Source organism: Aotus nancymaae, unplaced genomic scaffold, assembly GCF_030222135.1.
Source record: "Aotus nancymaae isolate 86718 unplaced genomic scaffold, 86718_ANA_hifiasm-v0.15.2.pri h1tg000040l, whole genome shotgun sequence".
Classification (NCBI taxonomy): Eukaryota; Metazoa; Chordata; class Mammalia; order Primates; family Aotidae; genus Aotus; species Aotus nancymaae.
The window spans coordinates 73,862,689-73,885,599 of NW_026988454.1; positions in this window are offsets into that span (position 1 = coordinate 73,862,689).

The window sequence follows — 22,911 nt, forward strand, 5'->3', positions numbered from 1 at the left end:
AAAAAATTGAGTTTCTTGCTCTTCTTTTAGATTTTGTTATGTTTTCTCTCAGTATCCATACCACTGAATATTGTTTAAAAGTACTGAAAGGAGACCTAGCCAAAACATTCTCAGATCAAATACTGATGTTTATTGTAAAGAAAAATGCTGTTTGGGAAGAAATCTGTTTATTCCATATTTTATTGGTACTTAAGGCAGCACATAAAACCTCTCAAATTCTTAAGAAACTTTCTAAGAAGATATAGTTTTTTAAATATTTTTGAATCTATAACTGAGTCATCCAATGTGACTTTTAGCTTTTTATGAGTTCCTTTGTCAGGATTTCAGTGTCTCTATTCCTAGAATATGATTCATTTTCTATTCTCTGTGATATATGCCCCCTGAAGATGAGCAACATGGCAGTCCTGCTAGTAAAATTCAGGAGAGATAGATATCTCTTATCTTCAAATATCGACATCATTTGGAATTACTGACAATTGTCTTTGTACTTACACAATGGAATTACTGTAAGAAATGTTATCTTGGGAATTTTAACAGAAAGCGTTGTTACTTTAAAATCTGCATGAACATTATTATGCATTATTATGAAATTATTTCTGAATTACCTAGAGAAATTTGAAATTATTTCTGAATTACCCAGGGAAATTTGAAACAGGTCTTATGGGAATTCTCTGGTAAATCAGTTTTATTCTTCAGCTTGGGAGGGGCCGGGGGACTGGGCTGGGAAGCTGAAGAATTGAAACAGTAGTTGCATAAGTAATTCCCATGTACGAAGTAGGACATTTTAAAACTGTTGTCTTTTTAAAAACCAAAAAACATCCATTGCCATGACAAACTGTTCTATGTATAAAACTCACATTAGAAAATCACTATGTCTTGATTGCATTCATCTAACCATCAGGGGTTTATAACTGAGATATAAATATTTCATTGAATTTTTAATAAAACCTTAATGTGCATGATATACAGAGAGTACACTACTACTTGAAAGCCCTGATATATGAAAACTCCAGCAGTTTTGAGGTGGATCAATAAATTTCATGACTTTGTGTTATGAGGATTTAGTATCATCTTGTCATTTACCATCCATTTCTCAAAAGAAAATAACTACAATTAGAGTCTTGGGCTATGTTTTTGGTAAGAAACCAAGTATCTTCCAGACAGATCACCTAGGCTGTCTGGAGTAGTTGTTATCCAATATGTCTCTAGCTTGACAATTCTTTTAAAAAAATTCAGTTTTGCTCAGATTAAACTCAGGGCAGTGGAATATGACATCTCCCCTTGGTATTTAATAAAACAAGATGGTAAATAGAGTCAGAAAATTCCTCTATGAAGAACTAGAATTTCTGGTTATTTGCAAGGATATCATATGGTCATATCTTATGATACCAAGTGGCTAGACCCCCTGAGTTGAAAACTCTCTTAATTATGGCATGGAGGAAGTAAAATCATAATGCTTCTTACAACTTCTGTTGGAGGATTGTCTGTTACTTAATTTATTTGTCTATAAAATGAGAGCCTTGAACTGGATTATTTTTGAGTTATTTTCTTGTTCCAAAATGCATTTTTCCTTATGTTTGTCCGTAAAAGCAATACATAAAATTTAAACCAGAGTAGGCTAGAAAGATTTCAAGTCCTTTGTGAGGTTTTATTTTATATTCCCTCTTAACAGAAAGGTCTTAATACAGTAAAAACTCATGGGCCACAAGAAGCATGTAAGCCATACTGTAATAGATATTAATCTCTCTTTTCATAATTCAAAGTTTGAGATATCTTCTAGAATTCTGAATTTAGCTGATCTAACAGTAGACTCATATTATGTTTTAATGAGATTCCAAACATTTATATGTGATGCCCTATTCTCTGTAAATTGTATAACACTGAACAGTATTTCACAGAAAAATTAATTATTTACATACTTTATTTATTTTAACGTTAATTACTCAATGTGCTTAGTGTGCTTTCCTGGATGTTCATCCTTTTTTTTCCTTTATAAAAAGTCATGCTAAACAGTCGCTAAATATCTATGCTTTCAGTCATAGTTTTCTTTTTTCTTTGAGTATTCGGTATTAATTCTATAACATCACCTTGAATTATATAATATGAAAAATGCCTCTAGTATCTTGTGCCAAACTGCACTTAGTTTACACACCTTATTGACACCATTCTGGAGATTAACCAATATCTATCACTAGATTTTATTTATTTTCTAAGAGTTTAAATGTTGGACTGGCTCTTAGTCAACTTTTTTAAAATCGGTTTTCCAATACTGTACTTCTTAAGACCCTTAAAATATTTTTTCAGGTTAAGTTTACTTTGTATCACAAAATCTAAAGAATGACTAACACTTTAAGAAAGTAAACTGTTTAGTGAAGATGAAAGCAATCACCAGGTTTGAATATTCTGATACTATCAATACAATTTTAATTTTAGATAATTCATTGCATTATTTTAAAAAGTCAGTATAAGCTTTTCCTTACTTGAGTACTCTGTTTTACTCTTTATTTGCTTTTATTCATTGTGAATCTATTTAATGTAAGTCAGGAGGTGTTTCCCAGTGCTCTTGGGAAGAAAAAATCATCTTTTACTATAAAAGAATCATTTCTAACTTAATATTAATTATACTTTTGAATTAGTGCTATAAATCTTAAAAACTGTCATATTTGGTTTTCTTTTGGACTTCTTTAAAATTTTAGTTTTTAAAAAATGTATTGAGGATATTCTCTTTGGGACAGAGAATATGATAGTGAACTTAAAATTGGTCTGATAGCCTCAATTAAGTAGGGAAAAAATTAGCTTTTTAAAAATGCATTCTCAGGCCTAGAACATGGCCTGGCATTTCATAGGTATTAAAATGCATTAGACTATTGAATAAGTGGTTCTGCTGGAGGAATTGAATTCTTTTGGTTAAGACATGTATTTCTGCATTTATACATAAAGCAGTGCTGTGATCTTAAGTTTTTATTTTGCAGACTATTCTTTGTATCTGAAGATAAAGATGGAGCATATATGGACAGTGTTAAACACTTATTCTTCGATGATAAACTTGTATTAACATGGACATGACTAAAATCTGGAGCTTTCAGACAGTAATTCTCAAGGTGAGGTTGTGTGTCATGATCATTCTCTGTCTTAATGCTACAATGACTAAACCACGCTAACTGACAAACTGATCGTTTGTGTTATACTCAACTGTGCCTGACAGGAAAACAGATTAAATACTCATTACTGTGATTTTTGTTCCCTGGGAAGTAAATAAAATAGATGACCAGTGAGAGTGGATTGTTGTACTAATTAGGAGGCTAGGCGAGTCAATGATCCCTTCCAGTAAGGGAAACAGCAAAGATGACCAAGCCTGTATTCAGAAGCACTAAAACTGGCAGCTACACAAAAAATATTTCATAGTCAGGGTAAGGTACGCTAATCATTCTTAAGGGATGGGAGTTTTGTTGAGAATGGGAAGAGAAAGGTTATTTAAGAACTTGCAGGAAGAGCGATGCAGGGAGGAGGTAGGTAAAACTAACATAGTTCCTAAGAATGGTCATTGTTTGGAGGCCAGTTTAGTGGTTGCTTAATACTTGTCTTTTGAATTTCTCTCCTCTACTTCCTTTACCTTTCTTGGAGAAAAGAGGCCAAGGAGTTGGGAGAGAGAAAAATGTAACCACTCAGTGATATGTTTTTTCCATGGTTTATTAAGGTATGATTGACCAAAAAAAGTGTGCAACTTGATGTAATGATATACATAGACATGAAATAATCACTACAATCAAGCGAATTAACATGCCTATTACCTCACATAGTTAGAGTTTTCTTTTTTCTTTCATTTTTTTTTATGGTGAGAACACTTAAAACATACCATCTTAGCAAATTTTAAATATACAATACAGTATTTTTAACTATAGTCATACTGCTTTACAGTAGAACTTCAGAACTTATTCATCTTTCATAACTGAAACTTTCTTTTAACCAGCATCTCCCCTTCTCATCTCATCCTCCAGCCACTGGCAACCACCATTCTACTTTCTGCTTCTGTGAGTCAATTTTACATTCCACATATAAGTGAGATCATGTGATATTTTTCTTTCTGTGTCTGCCTGAATTCATTTATCATAATATGCTAAAGTTTCATACGTGTTGTTTTTGCAAATGGCAGGATTTCTTTCTTTTGAAAGGCTGAATGATATTCATATCTCAAATGAACAAAGTACCTGAATAGACATTGTGGTGTGTGTGTGTGTGTGTGTGTGTGTGTCATTGTGGTGTGTGTATGTCTTTTTTATGTCAGTACCATAATGTTTTGATTCCTGTATTTTTGTACAGTACATACCAAAATTTTATTTATTCATTTATTTATCAGGAAACATTTAGGTTGTTTCCATATCTTGGCTATTGTAAATAATACTCTATAAACAAAAGAATTCTTTTCAACATTGTGATTTCATTTCATGTGGATTTATATCCAAAAGTGGATTGCTGGATAATAGTCCAATCTTCAATATTTTGAGGAACATCCATACTGTTTTCAATTATAGTTGTACCAAATTACATCCTACCAACAGTGTGCAAGGGTTTCCTTTTCTCTACAACCTTGTCAACATTTATCTGTTGAGTTTTTGATACTAGTAATTCTAAGAGGTGTCGGGTGGTAGCTCACTGCGGCTTTAACTTGCATTTTCCCAATTACTGGTGATGTTGAGCCTTTTTTCACATACCTATTGACCATTTGTATGTCTTTTTTGGAGAAATGCTTTTTCAGGCCATTTTGGCCCGTTTTCTAATTTGGTTATTTGTGGGATTTTATTTTGTTTTTGCTATTTATATGTATATGTTTTTTATATATTTCAGATATTAAACCATTATTAGATAAATGGCTTGCAAATATTTTCTCCCATGCCACAGGTTCCCTTTTCACTCTGCTGATTGTTTCCTTTGCTGGGCAAAAGATTTTTAGTGTGATGTGATCCAACTTTGTTTTTGCTTTTGTGGCCTATGCTTTTGGGCTCATATCCAAGAAGTCTTTATCCAGACCAATGTGAAGAAGCTTTCCTGTATGTTTTCTTCCAGTAGTTTTACAGTTTCAGGTCTTATGTTTAAGCCTTTATTGAGCTGATTTTTGTATAAGGTGTGAGATACAGATCCTATTTCATTCTTCTGGATGCAGATATCCAGTTTTTCCACGTCATTATTGAAGAGACTGTCTTTTCTCTATTGTGTCTTCTTGGCTTCTTTGTTGAATATCAGTTGACCGTAGATGCATGGATTTATTTCTGGACAGTCTATTCTGTTCCACTGGTCTATTTGTCTATTGCATGCCATTACCATAATGTTTTGATTACTGTATCTTTGTAAAAATTTTGAAATCAGGAAATGTGATGAGCTTTCTCTCTAAGATATGATACAAAGTAAGGGTGGCTCATGACACTTCTATTTAATATAGTACTGAAAGTTCAGGCTAGAGCAATCAGAGGAAAAAACGAAATAAAAGCATGCAAATTGAAAATGGAGATGTAAAATTATCTCTGTATGCAGATGACATGATCATGTATCTAAAAAATGTTAAAGACTTGCTGGGTGTGGTGGCTCATGTCTGTAATCATAGCACGTTGGGAGGCTCAGGGAAGAGGAACATCTGAGACCAGGAAAATTAGCCGAGTGTGGTGGCAGAAGCCATAGCTTCTCAGGAAGCTTAGGTGGGAGAATGGTTTGAGTTCAGGAACTAATTGCAGTGAGCTCTGATTGCTCCACTACACTCCAGTCTGGGTGACAGATCAAGACCCTGTCACCACAAAAAGAAAAATAAAATAAAACAAAATTCTGAAAACTCAACAATTATTTGTTTTAAATAATAAACAAATTTAGTAAAGTCATAGGATATAATAAATATACAAAAATACTGGTTTTTCTATTCAAGTAACAACCAAGGCTGAAAGGAAATTAAGAAAATAATTCCATTAGCCATGGCAACAAAAGGAATAAAATACATAGGAATAAACTTAATTGTAGATGTGGAAGACTTGTACATTAAAAATTATATAACGTTATGAACAAAATTAAGGATACAAATAAATGAAAAGACATGTCATGTACCTGGATTGAAAAAAATAATATTTTAAAAATGTTTATAATTCTCAAAGTGATCTACAGATCCAGTTCAACTGCAATCAAAATCTCAACAATATTCCTTACAGAAATTTTTTTTAAAATTCTAAAACTCATATGGATACAAAGGAAGACCTTGAATAACCAAGGCAATCTCGAGCAAGACGTGCCTTTTACCTCTTCTTTCTGCTCTGCTGTTCTGGTTTGCACCTTGAGGCTCTGCCCAGGCCCTAGTTTGCCTGTGTGTGACTCTGTGGATGTGTAAGTTTGTGTGGCTGGTTGGTCTACATTCTTCACTGATTGTAAGTTGAACAGAGTAAGGGAAAATCTATTTATGTAACAGTATATACACGTCCAGACTAGTGTTGTAGATGGTAGAGTATGACATTAAAGGACACAGGTGCTGGAACCAGACCTCCTGAGTTTGCTCTGGCTCTGCCATCCATTGGTCTTCTGAACTTGGGCATCTCATATATGTCTAGTATCGATGAGACACTGAGTATCTTAATAATACTCTGATGTTAAATGAAGACAATAATAATTTTTACTTTGCAGGGTTGTTTGGAGAGTTTAATTAAACGTGCAAAGCTTTTACTTGACATGTAGTAAGCATTCATTTGTGCTACTATTATTGTTCTTCTTGGTGGTAGTGGCACCTATTACCTATTTAAGAAAGGACTGAAAGATCAGAGTTTTCATAAAATTGTAAAAATTGAATAAAATAACAGGTAACAAAAAGTAGAAAGTGTTAATAATTAGCACGTACAAGGATATTCCTTGTTGAGAATAAATGAGAAAAATCTTTGCCTTTTTTGGTACTCACAGTGCTGGTAGAAGCCCATGGCTTTGCACACACTCTGCCCTCTGTCTCTAGTACACCTAAATACTTCTTCTTCCTGACAAATGCTCAAAAATGCCTCAAGAGACACATTAAATATCATTATCTTACAACTTCACCCCAGTCCTTTCATGCACTCTGAATATGTTGTCCTTATCATGCTATGCTACAGGTTTTTAACGGTAATGCATAGAATGCTCATGTGAAGTTGTAACTAGTGTTTCATTTTTTAGAAGTTTTTTGTCTGCAAATTTGGGAGACTGAACTTGACTGCTGGAATTGCAGGACTTCTTGGTGTGTTTACTGTGTTACATACTTGAGGATTTAAAAAAAAAAATAATAGGCATATTTCCCAAATTTACTTAAGCCTATGGCCATTTTTAATTTTTGAGAGCACAGTTTAATATTTCTTGGACAAGTGAGAAAATGTGAAGTAGTAATAATGTAATCAATCATTTAATTATTATGTAATCAATACTTAATTATAAGATTTTTGATGTTCTGAAATGAAAATAACCTGGTTTTGTACCTATTGTATTCTATTGCCCAAATAATGTATAGAATTTTGAGAAGACTTTATTCCATTATCATTGAGTATTAACTATATGCTAGACCAAAGGCAAGCCTCTAGGGATACTAAAATAAATAAGATATAAGTTGAGCTTATTTTCTAGGACAACGCTTCTCAAATTTTAGTTTTCAAAAGATATGCATTGTTGTAATACTGACTTCTAGAACTACCTTTGAAAGACTTAGTATATTTGTTAGAAGGCAGTCTTTTCTGGGGAATTTGTGATCCTTTCCATAAGAATGATACTGGTATGGTAATTAGGGCTGTTCCAGTTACATGTGACAAAAAAGTGTCTACTCTATTTGCCTTAAGCAAAACCAGAAAATTTTACCCAAGAAGCTGGAAAAGTCTAGGCATGGCTAGATCAAAGTCCTAAAGTAATATGGTCAGGAAACCATCTCTTATCATCTGTTGACTATTTCCTCTTTGTTGGCTTGGTTCTTAGGCAGGCTCTTCTATTCTGGAAGGCCTAAACAGCTTTAGGTATTATCTCATAGCTGAACATCAAAAAAGGAAAAAGTCATTTATTTTGTTTTATTTTATTTTATCTTATTATTTTTTTTTTTTTTAGATGGAGTCTCACTTTGTCACCAAGCTGGAATGCATTGGGGTGATCTCTGCTCACTGCAACCTCTGCCTCCGGGGTTCAAGTGATTTTCCTGCCTCTGCCTCCTGAGTAGCTGGGACTACAGGCATGCACCACCACACCCAGCTACTTTTGTATTTTTAACAGAGACTGGTTTTCACCATGTTGGCCAGGATGGTTTCGACCTCTTGACCTCGTGATCCGCCTGCCTTGGCCTCCCAAAGTGCTGGGATTACAGGCATGAGCCACCCCACCCAGCCGGAAAGAGGCTTATCTTTTCCAGTGGTTTTTAATCCATGTTTTAGAATTTTCATTAACCTGGTTTTGGGCACAAGTCTATAGGTGAAATTGTTTGGTACCTTCAAGCTCACCTCAACTGCATAGATTTAGGATGAAGGAGTGGTGAATTTCCAAGAAAAATCAGGTTACTAATCCTTCCGATCCCACCACTGACTCAAAACAAAAACAATAAAAACAAAAGAAATGAAAAGAAATAAAGGGATAAATAAGTCCCAAGTTGGCAAACTCTATTCAATTTCATGTTAGCCTGTTACATTAGATAAATTGTTGCATTAAATCCAGATATGATAATAAATATGCTAAGATATATTTTGTATATGCATGAGAGAAAGAGTAATTGAAATGTTTTTCAAATGTAGATAACATTTTCTCTTTTTCATTCCTTATGTTATTTCTGTGTCAAGACCAAGATAGCAATTATATTTTTGCATATAATTTTATTTTATTATTTTACATAATATTTCTATGTGAAGTGAAGAATTACAATTTATATCCAAATTTCATATCTGACTAGGTTTTAAGAGAAGAGAAATTAAGTGAACCCCCCCCAAAATACTACTGGCCTGTATTTGTACTATATTTATTCACTTGGAGGGAAATCGCTACAGACTTACTAAAGAAATTATAGTATTTGTTCCATTTTACTGAAGATGATACAAGAAATAAAGTGGTAGTATAATGAAACATACATTCCTACATAAATAGCACATATAGACAAATAGGCACTGACCCAATGAATGAATTAAAAACATTCTCCATCCTTTCCTTCATTTGATTTCAACAACTACCTACTTGTGCATGTGATACTAGAAATCATATAATGAATTTCGCTTTGGGGAATATCACAAATCTATTAAAGTAGATATAAAGAGATGTTTCTACACTTTTCTTACATGAATAACACATATAGACAAATAGGCATTGACCCAATGAATGAATTAAAAACATTCTCTGTTATTTCCTTTATTTGATTTCTACAACTACCTACTTGTTCATGTGGTACTAGAATTCCAGTTTTGGGGATATCACAAATCTATTAAGGTAGATATAAGGAGATGTTTCCACACATATCTATGGGAAGCCCTGATTCAGGAAAGATGTAGCTTACACTTGCTAGAACTTGATTACAATTATAAAGTGAAAAATCTAGGTTTAGTTTATTTTTGTAATTATAAACTGCTGTCTTTGCTAAACTATTTGTCACCTATTTCTGACGGAAAATGACAAAATAGCAAACCAAATAGTTAAACACGTCTTCCTTCTAGAACTACTGCCAAATCGTGTCCCACTTCTTTCATAAGCTTTGCTTGAAAATGCTACAAATGCCAAGTGCTGAATGTACAGAAAATACTTCTATTGTTGCTCTTACTGTATTAATTTACAACTTTCCCCCCAAAGAATGTGGTTGTGCTTCCCAGGGGAGAAGCTGACTATCGTTAAAGTACTGGGAAATAACATTAGAAATCAAATATTTGGACTTAGACATAGAAAAGGCATCCAAAAATAAAGTTTTTACTTTCAAAATGAAACAGCCTAGAGTACATTCAAATTTGCAAAGGAAATAAAAAAAAAATTATAGTAAGTTAGGTGGTCGAGGAAACAAAATTTATCATTGTTTCTGCTGATACTTTGAAAATCCACCAAATTGAGAATTATTAAATGAACAGAGAGACAGAAAGACAAAGAAAGAGACAGAAGGGAGAAAGAGATAGAGGGAAGGCTTGTACTAACATATGCTATATGTTTCGATTAAAAGGCTTTCTACAAGGTGTGACTGGGATTACTTTAGCATTTTCCTCATGTTTCAACATCTGATTCTCAGTCTTGCTTTCTTAGGATTTTGTCAGAGCCCTAGAGTTCATAGAATTCAGAATGAGTTATAATTAACACACACAATAATTCTGCCACTACTGCAAAATAACAACAAAAAACAGAAGAATAGTCCAATAATTTACACTTAAATATACAAATCATACCTACTCCATCCTTCAGCATTCATCCCATGGTTCATCTCCATGCCTACCATCATGACTTTCTTCACTGAATGTGACTTGCTCCATCTTTGACCATTAATATCTCATTCAAAATTCTTTCTGACACAATCTCTTTTTTCCCTCCCCAGTTAACCCTTTACTTATTCCTTAGGTTGTAGTTTAGATGTCATATCCTTGAAAGCATACTTTACTACCACTCCTCCCACAAACAAAAACCTGCTTTACTGTCTCTGGCTAGTTTTTTCGAACTTTCTGCTCTATCACAGTAAATTGTGCCTGTCATGCCATATTTTAATTGCTGCCTTAATTAACTGATTCCCAAATTGGAAGCTTTGTGAGAGTAGACATTCACCATTATATTCACACTGTATTTCTAGCAACTAATGTAGCAAATACAATAACTGTCAAATGAAGTCATAAATGCATATAATTTAGGGAAACTTCTAAATATGAAGTGCATTATTCACTGAATTCATTAAATTGGGAGGTAAAACGAAGTCTTTTTTTGACCCATGGGAGGACCAACTGGAATTTAGCTTATTTTAGTTGTTACTGAATTTCAATACTATCCTGACTCCCCATTAATCCCAGCTTGTTGGTAAAGGAAATTTGAGGAATCTGGAATTCCTCAGGATGACTTTTCATTTGCATGCTCTGCTGCTCCTCTCCTTTTGAATTCCTAGTTCCTTGGTAAGGATTGTCTCCATCTTATGTTTATGATTATCTCATGATATTTATACTTTGGTATTCATTTTGTTGGTTTCTTTTCTGGAACTCATACTCTTAAGTAAAGGCTGTCTTGACAGTGATGACAATCTGCTCCACCCCCTACCAAAGCTTGGGCCTGATAGAACCAGTTGGCTAGTATCACCTCTGAACCAGTCTTCTTCATTTGGAAAGAAGTTTGTCTACTTCTCTTATTGTATTAGCGAGGTATTTTTATTAGATTTTTTTTAATGGTGTTTCTGAGCTGTGACTTCACAATTCTCAGCATTCAACTGATAGGATAGCACATGAGCACCTTTAAGAAAGAACTTCTGTGGCTCTTTATTCTGTTTCTATCATTTGGAGTGAGACCCTTAAAGATTCACAATTTTACCTTCCATTCCTAAGAATGGAAGTCTGTACTTTCTGCATTTTAGATATTCAGAGAAAGACTATCCTTTAATACAGACAATCAGAGTTGATACATTAGAGCTAGCAAATTGCCTTCTTTGTTACTGGTAAATAAAATAGAACTGCAGAAACCTGAATTTTGTCCTAAACCAAAGAAAAATATACAGATTAACAAATATTTTAATTTGTAGATTATTTTTGGACTATAAAAAAGGATCATAAAAACATATGGTGGTAGAACAATGAAAGCTTTAAACAATGGCACCTATCAAATCAGTATCATGTTTGATAATAGATGAGAAAGAAAGGAATGCATTTGCTGATTAAAATTATATTGTTATTTAGCTTTTACATAACATATTAAAATAATATGAGTAACTTTGAAGGAGGAGGAACCTGGATTACAGGGAGTCCTTCATACATATATATGCAGGGGGTTTGCTAGGTTTGGGGCATTAACTCCTTCAGACCACTAGGTATCCACTTGCCATAATAAGAAAGTCAGTTTATGTTGTGTCTTCGTTCTTGTTGGTTTCAAAGAACATCTTTATTTCTGCCTTCATTTCATTGTTTATCCAGTCAACATTCAGGAGCCAGTTGTTCAGTTTCCATGAAGTTGTGCGGTTCTGAGTTAGTTTCTTAACCCTGAGTTCTAATTTGATTGCCCTGTGGTGTAAGAGACTGTTATGATTTCCATTCTTTTGCATTTGCTAAGGAGTGACTTACTTCCAATTATGTGGTCAATTTTAGAGTAGGTGCAATGTGGTGCTGAGAAGAATGTATATTCTGTAGATTTGGGGTGGAGAGTTCTGTAGATGCCTATTAGGTCCGCTTGGTCCAGATCTGAGTTCAAGTCCTGGATATCCTTGTTAATTTCCTGTCTCATTGATCTGTCTAACATTGACAGTGGTATGCTAAAGTCTCCCACTATTATTGTGTGGGATTCTAAGTCTCTTCGTAGGTCATTTAGAACTTGCCTTATGTATCTGGGTGCTCCTGTATTGGGGGCCTATATATTTAGGATCACTAGCTCTTCTTGTTGCATTGTTCCTTTTACCATTATGTAATGCCCTTCTTTGTCTCTTTTGATCTTTGTTGGTTTAAAGTCCATTTTATCAGAGACTAGGATTGTAACTCCTGCTTTTTTTTGCTCTCCATTTGCTTGATAAATCTTCCTCCATCCCTTTATTTTGAGCCTATGTGTGTCCTTGCATGTGAGATGGGTTTCCTGAATACAGCACAGTGATGGGTCTTGACTTTTTATCCAATTTACCAGTCTGTGTCTTATGATTGGGGCATTTAGTCCATTTACATTTAGGGTTAATATTGTTATGTGTGAATTTGATCCTGCCATTTTGATGCTAGCTGGATGTTTTGCCCATTAGTTGATGCATTTTCTTCAATGTGTCAATGGTCTTTACAATTTGGTATGTTTTTGGAGTGGCTGGTACTGGCTGTTCTTTTCCTTGCTTAGCGCTTCTTTCAGCAGCTCTTATTAGGCAGGCCTGGTGGTGAGGAAATCTCTCAGCAATTGCTTGTTCATAAAGGATTTTATTTCTCCTTCGCTTATGAAGCTTAGTTTGGCTGTATATGAAATTTTAGGTTGAAAGTTCTTCTTTTAAGGATGTTGAATATTGGCCCCCACTCTCTTCTGGCTTGTAGGGTTTCTGCCGAGAGATCCACTGTGAGTCTGATGGGCTTCCCTTTGTGGGTAACCCAACCTTTCTCTCTGGCTGCCCTTAGCATTTTTTCCTTCATTTCAACCCTGGTGAATCTGACAATTATGTGCCTTGGGGTTGCTCTTCTTGAGGAATATCTTTGTGGTGAATACAAGGCAGTCATAAAAAAGTGATGAGTTTTTGTCTTTTGTAGGGACATGGATGAATCTGGAAACCGACATTCTCAGCAAACTGATACAAGAACAAAAAATCAAACACCATGTGTTTTCACTTATGGGCAGGTGTTGAACAATGAGAACACATGGACAGAGGTAGGGGACCATCACACACTGGGGTCTGTTGGGGGGGCCAGGGGAGGCATAGTGGGGGGGTGGGGAGGTTGGGGATGGATAACATGGGGAGAAATGCCAGATATAGGTGAAGGGGGGATGGAGGCAACAAACCACATTGCCATGTGTGTACCTATGCAACAATCCTGCATGATCTGCACATGTACCCCAGAACCTAAAGTACAATTAAAAAAAAAGTCAGTTTAGCAAACAGGTACTAGCAGCTCATACAAGACGAACTGCTATCACAGTGAATAATCACTTTAGGTTTTACAATTAGCTTTATCAAGCCTATTAAATGATTTGTCATTGTCAAATTGTTGTTACCTCCCTTTTCCACATCAGGAATTTAAAAATTCTATAATCTTATGGAAGTAGATGGCAACCAAAGACATGAGTGATAAACTGATGAAAATATAATAAGACAACAAGAAAAACTGAAAGTTTTCATGTTTAAAAGAGTCAGATTAAATGTAAGTTTCCTCATTTGTTCTGGTTTTTCATCTGGGATACAACACTGATAATGCTCTACTGGCTTCATGCATTATTAACTAATTAATTAGTTCCTATACTGTGAAAAACATTGAAATTAAACCTGCTTATGTAAAAGAGCTAAATTTGCAGTTTAAAAGGATAAACTTCTCAGAGTCATTCTTGCATTTGCCTTCATTTTACTATAATTATAGCATTGACATATTTAAATTTGAAGGCTTTTGCACAACAAGTGCTGCTATGAAATAGGTAAGCACACATTTAATATGTCCTAAGTGCAGAACAAGAAATATAGAGAAAAAAATCTTATTTTGAACACTCTTACAGAGGCAGCTTGCAACAAAACAAAGAAAATGTTTAATACATTGTCATTAAATACATATACCTCTGATCCTTTGCATATGAATGTATACATATAAAAAATATATCCTTTGGCAATCATTTGAAAACAAGGCATCAGGGCTCCCTATTTTATATCCAGGTTTGACTAAAGGTAAGATTTTGACTCTATTACTAGAATTTTAGAATACTATTACCAAGAACTTAATTATCACATACACTTATGCTTTAAAAACAAAGGCAATAAATCCTTGCCTTTAGAGTTACAGGAAATATTTTATTCAGAAAGACTGTTGTTTATAGAAAGCTATTTTTCTAATTAACAAAATAACCATAAGCCACATTAACAAAACCACAGAAATGCAGCAAAGAAAATCTGTGTTTCCAAGTGCCATCGGGGTCATCTTCCAGACTTCTCCAAATTACTGTAATTAAGAGGCAATTGACAACTCAACTTTTCCTTGGCTGTTTTTTTTTTGATTTGTAAAAGTGATTGAATCAGTTAAAAGACCTAACGTAAGAGGCAAATTTAAAGGAACTATATAAAAGCAACTCTACCAATTCCTCTTTTAAAAGTTGGCATTTGTGCTATTAAAATAAGAAAGCATATAATAAATTTTATAACCTTATGCATTTTTATCATCAAATTGAATATAGCATTTAAAAGAAAAAATCTTTCCACTATCACTGATCAGATTGTGGCTATATTTGGTAAACAGTTCCTTTTGATTTATCAATTTTTCATGGTTTGTACTGTGAGTACCAAATGGATTGAAAATATTTTGTCTTCTCTACATCTATATTGCTGAATTGTGAATTGATTATTTTTGTATGTGTCAAGTATGTTGCATTCAAACATTAGTTTATTCATCCATGCATACAGCACAAGTTTATTGGGCATCGATTATATAGTAGGTATTTATTATGCTATTTCCATGGGCTACAGTGTCAAATAAGGAAAAATTTAGTCTTAAAAGTTGTTGAGGCTTAATTTGAGAGAAAAGGAAATTCTTGCATATAATAAACTGGTAATTGTTCTAATTGAGTTTTGATAAGCTGTTCTGAAAAAAGACTAAATCTAAATAGGTGACCATGGAAAACTAGTGATCAATTTTGGGAAATTAGTAGGTATTATTTAATGATCTAAGGTCTAGGGAGAGTAGGCTTTTTAGAACACCCAAACAATGAAGTGGAATAAAAGTAAGCAATTGATGAAATAACAAATGACATAATATGTTAAGCAATGGCATTTCAATATTGTCCTGAAAGCTACAGGGAGTCACTGAAAGATTTTAAAGTATCTGATAATATGGTCAGATTTGAATGTTTAAAAAGGTCACTCTAGGAGCAGCTTGGAGGATGAATTATAGTTAAGTTTAGGCTGAAAGCAGAGAGGAAAGCAGTTGGGAAAACTACAAGAATAATTCACTTGACAAGTAATTACTTATAAACCTAGATGTTCACAATGGGGAAGAAGAGAAAAGAGATATGACAGTTCATAGATAGATATGGTGATACATTATAGGAAGAGAGAGAGATAGATAAATAGATAGATTGACAGGTTTAAGGCATTATAAACGTTGATCCAGCAATATGAACTTTGAGATGTTTGTAAAACTTCTGGGGAAAAAAAAAGGCATCTGGTTGTTATAGGTATCTGAGGGTGTCCACAGAACAAAGATGTACAGATAGTAAAAGCATCAGCCCAGGAAGATGAAAGATTCTCAAGGGAGCAGATGCATTTAATAGGTGACTGATGTCTTCTTGAAGGAGACTCCTGAGAAGTAATCAGACAGGTAGAAAGTTAAGTTGCAGATGACAACAGACGAGGCATTTCCATCTAATGGGATTTCACATATTAACTAATAAAATCCCAAAGGAGAAATTTTATATTTTCTTCCAAGATACTGAGTCCAAAGTTTTACTTTTTCTATTTTCTGTGATAATCTCACTAGGAAGAATTCTAAAGTAGTAGCTGTTAAAAAGAAGGAAACAAAAATGGCATTGAAAATTTCATAACCAGATGCTATGTTTTGAATGTTTTTCCCTTCCAAAACACACGTTGAAATTTATTTGCCAGTGTAAGAGTATTGGGAGATGGGTCCTTTAAGAGGCAATGTAGATCATAAACTTTACTCTCATGGCTAGGCTTAATGCCTTAATACAAGGGCTTTAGGGATTGGGCTTTCTCTCTTACCTCCCCTACTCTTCTGCCATATGAGGAACAGCGTTTCTCTCCTTTAGAGAATAAAACATTCAAGATGCCATCTTAAGAGCCAAGACCAATTCCTTACCAGACACCAAACCTGCCAGTGTCTTGATATTAGAGTTCCCAGCCTCCAGAACTGTGAGCTAATAAATATCTGCTCATTACAAATAAACCAGTTTCAAGTATTCTGTTACAGCAGTACAAAACGGACCAGAACACCCTACAAATTAGACCATAAAAATAGAGCTTGGCTATAAAATTAGAAGGCTTTTTTTTCTTTTAAGTTCCAGGGTGTATGTGCAGGTTAGGGTTTGTCACATAGTGTGCTATGGTGGTTTGCTGCACAGATGAACCCATCACCTATGTATTAAGCTCAGAATCCATTAGCTACTCTTTCTGATGATCTCCCAGAAGATATTATTGTAAGAAAAATTCCCCTAAAATATGTCAATAGTTTATCAAACATCTTACTTATACATTATGCTAGACTAATTCATACAAATAAAAAATAAATTTATTTTATATATAATATGATACCTAGATAGAACTGCTTTCCTTTGCAATTTGAGTTAACAAAATCTATTGCATTCAGAATTCTCTGGATTATATGTAGATGTATGTAAGAAAATTCTTATTACAAATCTCTCAGGAGGAAACTTCACCCTACATTTTAAAAGTGTAACTTCTCTGCTGAGTACTGTATTATGTGAACAAGTCCCAAGTCTAGAGACCTGCTGAGCCTCAAATCTCTTCTGAGCTCAGGGAAGACTCTTCTCATTTCTACAAGCAAACTCCAAGCCCCTGGAAAATACAATCCCCCCATGTCCCATGGATACTGACTGGCTATAGTGAGGGGATCCTTCCTTCCCATCTTCTCACTTTTTGTCTCCCCAAACCATCTGCAGATGAAGGGTTTTCTTCACCTCATTTTTAAAGGTTTCCTTTAGGGTACCATTTAATACAGAGAAATATATAGGTTACAGTAATAATTGCAAACCTTTTGCAATTTACAAATTACAAAGGTTTCAAGAACACACATATTCTTCAAAATGGTTGTTTATAAAGAAAAAGAATACTCTTAGGGTCTATAATTCTCTGCTATTTTATGCTATATTTCATTAATAAAATCTTTGGTGGACTTGTCTGAATATATCTAATTTTTTCTTTGGAATTTTATCACTTCCCTGGAGATGCTGTTGGGAAGGTTTGCTCTGTTCTGATGAACTACTAAGCTGCATTTCAGGAGAGAAGACAAGCCAAAATAACTCAAATATCACAAAAACTTCAAACCCATACCTGTCTCTGATCTGTCATTAATTGGAGTAAAGTGATCTGTTCTTACTCTAGTTGTCTGCTAGTGAATAAAAGGAAACCCTTGAAGAAAACACCATCTAGAGGCTCCACAATTCTCATGCCAATCTTTCTCATGAAGAAATTTTAAAAAAAGAAAAAATCAGGGCTTTCATCCAAGAATGCAAGATTGGATTCACATTTACAAATCAATGTTATTCACGACACAAAGGGGAAGAATTATGTTTATTTCAATATATGCATAAATATTTTTGAAAAAATTTAATAACTATTGTAAAAAGTAATCAAAGGGAAACTATTTTATGTCATACAGAGTTTTTAAAAAGAATCACAATGAATCTATACATTATTTAAGGCAGTATGGCGATTTTCAAGATGTTGATTCTTCCTAACCATGAGTATGGAATGTTTTTCCATCTGTTTGTGTCCTCTCTTATTTCCTTGAGCAGTGGTTTGTAGTTCTCCTTGAAGGATCCTTCATGTACTTTGTTAGCTATATTCCTAGGTATTTTATTCTCTTTGCAGCAATTGTGAATGGGAGTTTGCTCATGCTTTGGCTCTCTTTAAGTCTGTTATTGGTGTGTAGGAATGCTTGTGATTTCTGCACATTGATTTTGTATCCTGAGACTTTGCTGAAGTTGCTTATCAGTGTAAGGGGATTTTGGGCTGAGACGATGGGGTCTTCCAAATATACAGTCATGTCATCTGCAAATAGAGATGATTTGACTTCCTCTTTTCCTAATTCAATACGCTTTATTTCTTTTGCTTGCCTGGTTGTTCTGGCTAGAACTTCCAATACTATGTTGAATAGGAGTGGTGAGAGAGGGCACCCTTATCTAGTGCCCATTTTCAAAGGGAATGCTTCCAGTTTTGGCCCATTCAGTATGATATTGGCTGTGAGCTTGTTGTAGATAACTTTTATTATTTTGAGATATGTTCCACTGATACCTAGTTTATTGAAAGTTTTTAGCATAAAGGGCTGTTAAATAGGATATGGAGAAATAGGAACACTTTTACACTATTGGTGGGAGTGTAAATTAGTGCAACCATTGTAGAAGACGGTGTGGCAATTCCTCAAGGACCTAGAAATAGAAATTCCATTTGACCCAGCAATCTCATTATTGAGTATATACCCAAAGGATTATAGACTGTTTTATTACAAAGACACATGCACATGTATATTCATTGCGGCACTGTTTACAATAGCAAAGACTTGGAACCAACCCAAATGCCCATCAAGGATAGACTGGATAAAGAAAATGTGCACATATACACCATGGAATACTATGCAGCCATAAAAAGGGATGAGTTCATGTCCTTTGCAGGGACATGGATAAAGCTGGAAACTATCATTCTCAGGAAACTGACACAAGAACAGAAAACCAAATAGTGCATGTTCTCACTCATAAGTGGGTGTTGAACAATGAGAACATATGGACACAGGGAGAGGAACATCACACACTGGGGTCTATTGGGGGGTGGAGGTCTAGGGAGTGATAGCAGGGGTTGGAGAAGTTGGGGAGGGAAAACATTAGGAGAAATACCTAATGTACGTGATGGGGGATGACGGCAGCAAACCACCATGGCATGTGTATACCTATGTAATAATCCCGCATGATCTGAACATGTACCCAGAACTTAAAGTATAATAATAATAATAATAATAATAATAAAGAATCGCTAGCGAAATTCACACTTACCAATCAGATATTGAAAATTTTACTCTTGAGATATACAATGAGGCAAGCATATCCACTGTACTTCTATGTAGCATGTTGGAGGGCAGTGAAAAAGAAGCAAAAAGAAGTCATAAGAAGTTGAAACAAAAAATAAAATAGTCATTATGTTCTGATGACATTATTGGTAATATAGAATATAGAAAAAATATGTGTACTGTTTAGATTTTTTAAGTCGGTCCTAATTTTTATGTTAAGAGCACAATAAGGACGAATCAGAAAAGACATATAAAAAATAATGATTGAAGTAAGAACTTTTGTTTATCAAAGTATCTCATTAACCGAAGAAAAAAAGCAAGCAACACAGTTGGAGGAGATGTTTGCAACACATAAATGATAAAGCACAATTATCCAGGATATATAAAAAGGCTCTAAAAATTTAATTATTCAAAGTCACACCCGCCCATTAAGAAATAGGCAAAAGAGCTGGAGAGACTCTTATGAGAAGAGGGCAATACACATAAGAAAAGGCCCATAATCATTAATCACCAGGAGCATGTAAATTAAACCCCAATTAGATACCAATACACACACCTGAATGGCTAACCTAGCAGTGGAGATGCTGGAAGCACCAAGTGTTAGGAAAGACATGGAGCAGCTAGAACTCTCAAGCTCTCAAGGAATGTTAATTTCTTTTTTAAACTTTGCTTAGCAACTAATGCTCTATTTCCATATAGGGATGTCCACTAAAGTGTTCACTGAGTAAAAAAAATCACATAGAGTTATGATTTGTGCACTTTGATGCATATGTTATACTTCTATACAAATTTTAGGAAAAAATTAGAGTTGAGAAATTAAGCAGAGAGCATGGCTCTAGCTGAAATTCGAACCTGGTTATAGGAAATTCATGTGGATAGGAAGGGAGCCTCATGAACTTTCAGTCATTCTGCAGAAAAAGGAACTGGGTCTAGGTTACAGGTATGAGAAAAGAATAGAAGTGGGAGAGCGCTCTAAGAAGCTACAAACCTAAGTATCCACAGACTACAAAACTACTTATAAGAAATGCGTTAACTCAAGACCGCTTGCTATGGCTGTGGATGCTGTAGGCATAACACATTCGAAGAAGGAAAATTTTGTATAGGAAAAAAAAAATTAGTAGGGGAGTGATGAGCATTTCATCTTCTTTCTGTGTAGGTTGTAATTTCCATTGGATTCTCATTTCTAAACGTTAGTGCCAGGTGTTTATATTTTTCATATGCTTTGTGAATGAGGGCCACAGCGTTATCAGGTAGTGTCGGGAAAGAAATATTTGACTGTTTCTTCAGTTTTCTTCTTTAAAAATGATGTAGGTCTCTAATCTAGTTTTCTATAGCACATCCCTCCTCTCATTAGCTCATTATGCTTACATGTTTCTATATGAAAAACCAAAAACAACTTAGCAAATGACTGAGGTAGCTATCTTTTTTAAAGTGTTGACAGTTTTGTTAAAGACATTCTTATGGTAGCCAATTATTAATCTCCTTCATTGATAAGACAATTTCTACAAACCACCAAGGTAATAATCTCAATCCTCCATTATGAAAATTACCTGAATCTTTATAGGCCTGAAATTTTCATGTGTCTGTTACATCAACCCCAAAGGCCTCCTCCTTTTCAAATTCCAACTGGGCTCAGGGAAAAAAAAAGACTTCACCAAGTTCAACAATATTTAACATGAATGTCAGGATTCTACCTGTTACTTTACAAGTAAACCTCTTTCACTCATTTTAAAGTACTGGCTTTGTTAAGCATCTAAATAACCTAATATAAGTACTTTTTAAACTGCCATTGAAGCAGCTTATGGTACTTAATTCACCCTTAAAGTTTTACTTTAATCATTCATTTTATGACCATTTAAAACTAGCCATCTGCCTTGAGGGAAGTCATTTATTCAATAAATATTCATTGATTTACAATAAATAAATAGCAAATATCTGTTGTTCCTACTGTGTGCTAGGCACTGAAGCCACGACACTCCTTCTGTCCTGGGAGTACTGATAGCATAATTATCTGTTAATGTATACTAATATTTGTTTATTTATGTATTTATTACCAATTCATTATTATAGCATGCTAAACATCTCCCATGAATCCAGGCCCAAAATATGAGCTCAAAAATTATTTATATACTTTAAGAGTCTGTGGAAGACAGAAAAAAATAAAACAGATTTTATGAATAAGTCTGTCAAAGAAGGAGGGAAAAAAAGACAAAGAAATTAATATTGTGTGATGCCTGCTGTACTCTCAAATAACGTTTTAAAAGGAAGCCCTATTTACATATACATTTTAGGTATTACCTAAGTTAATTTAGAAACAACATCACATATACTTGATATTTGATTTTACATAATTAAACAACATTCCTGTGACGTATACATGCATATGGTAACAAGTAACTCAATTATGCACGTAGCAAACAAACACTGAGAGGACCAGGTAGTAGTACGCTTCATTGGTTATTACTGGACATGAACAAGCCACATGCCAAGACCTACGCATTCTTGGGTCACTGTGGAATGATTCGGCCAGCTGATATGACTGCAGCAAATTGAGACACCCATAAATTATGATAGACTTGAATATACACTCATACCAGGCTTTTGTTCTGCTAAAGCTGGCTCACAGTCAAGTGGTAAACAATTAAATAAATATACCACCTACCAACTTAGCTGTGCAAACTCTAATAATTATACCACTGACCCTTAAAAAGGCAAATCTAAAGACATAATAGCCTTCATGGGATCTGTAGTCTGTCAAGAGAAGGAACACACATGGTCTACAAAAGAAAATAATTTAAACCAAAATGTCATCAGCACTGAGGCCTTTATATATTTTGTGGTTTTTCTCACTGAAGCAGGAAGAATATTCAATTTGCAACATATTGATATGATTATCTTGAACTTAGTTGAGCCTTACTGAAGAAACCCTATTATGCTGCTCTTTCTTTGATTGTGAGGATTTCTCTGTTCAGAAAAATCCATTTGAATCCTGTTTGTCAAATTTTAGTATATCCAGGACAAACTATCCCTATGTAAATACGTAAGATTTACTAGTAAAAGAAAAAAAGGAACTAGACTTTAGTATTATGATTACAAAAGGTACAGTGAAGGGAGATTTTGTATAAAAATATTACATTGTTGGACAAAAATATAGCTACACAATAGGCAAAATCTGATAGTCTCTGTATGCTACTTATTCAAAAAGAAAGTCTATCTTAAATTTTATAATTAATTACTTCAAATAAGCAACAGCTGTTTGACACTTGCTTGCAGAGTTTTTAAAAAGTAGAATACATTTCTGGAAATAGAATGTATTGTTTTTATAATGCTCATT